Genomic DNA, 4,534 nt, shown 5'->3' on the forward strand with positions numbered 1-4,534 from the left:
GGAGCACGCACTCTTGTTAAAGTTCCTTGGCGCATTCCGCGCCGGGTTCGTGCCGCCGAGGACAAGGCCGAGCGCCTGAGGTGCTCGAGCCCGATCCTCGACGTCGAGAGGACGTCGGGCTGAGCCGCCCGTCCCCATTGAGTTGGTTCACCGGTTCTCTGGTCATTCTGCTGGGCGGGGATTCGACAATGATCCTTCCGCAGTTCACCTACGGAAACCTTGTTACGACTTCTCCTTCCTCTAAATGATAAGGTTGGTGGACTTCTCGCGACGTCATCGGCGGCGACCGCCCACGTCGCCGCGATCCGAACACTTCACCGGACCATTCAATCGGTAGGAGCGACGGGCTAAAAGGTGTACACTTTGTGAGGATAATTATGTGTATTAGAGTTAGAGGAGAAATTTGAGCATTATTTATAAAATTTCTAGGCATGTCCTCTTATTACAAATCGAGCTCAATTCAGCTTATACTAGTCAACCTTATATTAGATTAATTAAGAAACTTTATATCTCACCTTATAGATTAATCTTGTAAAACGGTACATTGCAATATCAATTAATGTAACTCATATTAGGAAAATTCTTATTTTCACCCACTTGAACTATATTAATCAAAATTGTATTATGTATGCACACTTTGATCTAGATATAATTTTTAATAATCAATCATATTCCATAAAGTCTCAAATATCGAATTATGGCAATAATTGCATGTATATACACAAAGCCTTCCATGATCACAAGTGTTTTTAACAATATTGATATGAATTCAATATGGTAATATGGCAAATGGATAACATCTCTTATAGAGAGTAATACTTTATATGTCATCCTCTTTATCAATTACCATTCTCTTGCTTTAACTATCACAAAAACCCGTGCCACTAAAAAAATATCTTTATTATTGCGATGAACCCTCATATGTTTTGTTCTAATGATTAACCTTTTTTTTTTTATGTGTAACAAGACATATGTTAAATGCTAATAACCGTATGCCATAGTCTTTACTAAAGGTCTACACCATACATTGAGATTTCCAATAGATATATGTATTTAACTTAATAACAATGTATTCAGAATCACTATATATATATATAAATCATAATGTTACTAAAGATAATAAATACCGATGTAAACTTTATTAAAGTAAAAAACGAAACAACTCCCACTAAACAACAGTATTTCATGATGTTCCTAAGCCAATATTAATGACATGTTCAAAAACACAATGACGAAGGTATTTACTTAGTGAATCTGCAACCATATCATTTATGGAAATATGCTCTATTGTAATATCATTATTTTGTATCACTTATTTATGATAAAAAAACTTGACCACCATATGTTTAGACCCCTTAAGATCTCTCTTGTTAATAAACAAAATTACAGAGTTATTGTCTCAATATAACCGTATGGATCTATCCAAAATTAAATACGATCAACTCCTCAATAAGGTTCCGAAGCCAAATAATTTGAATAACAACCGAAAAGTATGCTACAAACTCCACCTACATGGCAGAGAATGATATAGATTTCTATTTACTGTACCTCTTGCTAACATAAAGGTGTATTACATTGTTGACTTCATGTCATCTTAATTAGGGTGAGCGTGGTTCCGGGTAGAACCGGGAACCGGAACCGAACCGGAGGAGGTTCCGGTTCGGTTCCCGGGTTCTAAGGGGACAGTTCCCGGTTCCGGTTCCCAGGAACCGGAACTGAGGAACCGGAACCGGCGCAAAGTTAAAAAAATAAAAACCCTAATTCCTTCCACGCGATTCCCCCCCTCCCCCGCCCTTCTATTCAACTTTCCCCCTTTCCCTTTCTTTTTCTCTCTCTTTTTCTCCACTTTTTCCTCCTCACGTCACTTCCTGCCCCCACTTTTTCTTTTCCTCTCTCTCTCTCTCTCTCTCTCTTTCTCTTTCCCCTCTCTCGGCCGAACCCCCCCTCTTCTTCTTCTTCTTCCTTCCTCTCGCCGGTTGCTGCTTCACCCACCACCACACCGCCGCCCCACGCCCTACTCACCACCACCTCTTGGCCACCGAACCCCCCACCACCCACTGCTCGTCCAACAAGCCATCTCACCGTTGAGCCCGACGAGCTGTCTTGCCGTCCGCACCACCGTGAGGCACCGCCGCCCCGTCCCTAAGCCACCATCACCATCTCTTGCTGCCGCTTGCTAAGCCGTCCGGCCATCGTTGCTCCGAACCGTCACCACCTCCACCCGAACCGAGTTCTTCCCCTTGGCCGTGGGTTGAGCCGCGGCTGCCGCCGTCTTCGGTGTGCCGTTCATGCCGCCATTGGTGCTGTGAGACTCGTGCCCTCGTCGCCGTCGCGCCACCGTCGCCGCGTGCTCGCCGTCGCGATCAAGAAGAAGCTGGTGAAGAAGATGAGGCGAACAGGCCCATCCCTCACTGGATTCGCATGCGGACCGACAACACCATCAGTTCATATCCAATTCCTTCACGTTTTGTCCAAAAAAAGCTGTCTTCTTATTTTATTTTATTTTTTTGTGGCCTAATTTTTGTCGCCGAAATCGTTCAGGTACAACGCGAAGCGTTGTGCACCGCGCCGCACCAAGCTAGGGTTCCGAGGTGTTTTCATGGGAGGAGGTGCTTTTGTTCTCATATGTTGTTTCTTATACTTTTAAATTATTTGACGTTCATGGTGACAATATTAGATATATCACTTTTGATTTTTTAGAAATATTACTATTGGGATTTTGAGGAAGCCGTATCATATGAAATTCATTATCACAGTTGTCTGACTTTTGCTCTAAATCTATGTCTTGGTGTTGTGTGAGTTAGTATTTTCTTGCTTGAAATTATTTTGACTGGCTTAAATGCTGGTCTCTAGGGGTGCTTTGAAGCCAACGGATATCGAGCCGCTCCGGGTTCATGTCACATGCGCGTGGTTTTGCCCTGAAGTTGGCTTTCAATCATGAGAAAATGGAACCAGCCACCGGAGTACTTAGAATTCCTCCAACTTCTTTTTGAAGGTAATCCATACTTATTTAGATTTACAGTTTTGAAGATTGTTGTTTCTTTGATGTGGTGGATTGTACTTATTGTGGGAATGATAAAAGCATTTAGCAATAGAGGAGAACCTGATTTCATAATAGCTTTATAGCAGCTTACCGTTCAGTTGAGTATTTGAGTTTGATGTTGATTTTGTTTGTTGTCTACTGCTTAGTTTATTTGCCATTAACTTCTAGATGCTCGGTGCTTCTTTTCAAATGCTTTTCTTTGCTTGTGGTGCGTAGTTGTGTAATATGTAAGGGAGACTCATGGTTCCCGCACTCAATGCAGCAGATGTCCTACTTATTTTCAAGTTATGTGTGCTGCAAGAGCAGGACACAGCATGGAAGTAATTCCTTATATAGATATATAATATTTTCATGACTTTTATCAGAACTAACATTGGTAGAATTTCTTGAGCTGGATTTTTTAATCTATTCTGACGCTCGCTCTTGCTTTCTTTCTATTTTCTTTGGCGTTGGATTTCAAGGAAGGATATGTTAGATAGATACTCATGTAAGTTTACACTGATTCTATATCTTTGTTTTCAGTTACACTGCCTGGAGAAGAGCGGGAGTCAAATAACAAAGAAGTTGATATATTGCGCCGATCATAGGTTAGATTGGTTCCCCTTGTCTACATGTTTTAATTCTCTGCTTCAATCTCATGTCCAGCTGTTTTGTTAAGTCTATTGCCTAGAAGATTTAACAACTATGATCCATTGACTAAAAACTATATGGTGCATGCTGCCTTGTCCTGGAAAAATATGATTTTACTTGGATGATTATGCAGAAGGTTCGACAGCCAAGAGGTTGATTATAACTATGTCATGGTCATTAACAAGTACGTTTGCTCCTCCAATTTTATCATCGCATTTTGCTTGATGTGTCTTTCATAATGGCTAATATTAAATTACTGTTTCAGAGACAGAAAAGCATCGAATATGTTTCGGTAAATCTAGTATACATGGATGGGGACCCTTTGCTCCAAGAAATATTCAGGAAGGAGAAATGGTACCTTCTCCTGAAAACTACCTCATTATTTGCATGTTATGCTTTAGTTGGACGGAAATGCTGTATTTGTCATTGTACTTTTCATTTATTCTTGGAAATGGAGGACATGATAAAAAGAGACAAGTACAGCGATTTATATTCTCAAATGTTTTTCGTTTTTTCATTACCATAAAGAGTGGAGTTTAGGAAGTGTGTTTCTTCATGATTTTCCCTCCCAAAGCTTTGTCTCTTTGGCTCATCAAAGTTCATTGATTAGCATTGAAATCATGATCTGCATTATCTGTCGCTTTGTCTTCTAAACATGCTTTGAGACATTGTGCAGCTCTTCAAGATCGTGAAGAACTTGTAATCGATGCCACAAATAAAGGGAATATAGCTTGGCTAATTAATCATTCGGTAAGTTCCAATAGAAGCATTTTTAAAACTAAAAATGAAAAAAAAAAAGAACCCGTTGGAACTTGTTGGAACCTGAACCGACCCCCAACCCTGTGACGGGGTAGATTCCAG

General features: G+C 40.6%; 1 non-coding gene across 1 annotated transcript; it reads left to right on the top strand.

Moving 5' to 3' along the window:
- The first annotated feature begins 3,277 nt into the window (after positions 1 to 3,277).
- LOC104429444 lies at positions 3,278 to 3,871 on the top strand. The gene is made up of 3 exons (XR_005546289.1): positions 3,278 to 3,363; positions 3,566 to 3,630; positions 3,807 to 3,871. It is a non-coding gene; the product is annotated as an uncharacterized LOC104429444 (transcript).
- Positions 3,872 to 4,534: the final 663 nt, after the last annotated feature.

Source organism: Eucalyptus grandis, chromosome 9, assembly GCF_016545825.1.
Source record: "Eucalyptus grandis isolate ANBG69807.140 chromosome 9, ASM1654582v1, whole genome shotgun sequence".
Lineage (NCBI taxonomy): Eukaryota > Viridiplantae > Streptophyta > Magnoliopsida > Myrtales > Myrtaceae > Eucalyptus > Eucalyptus grandis.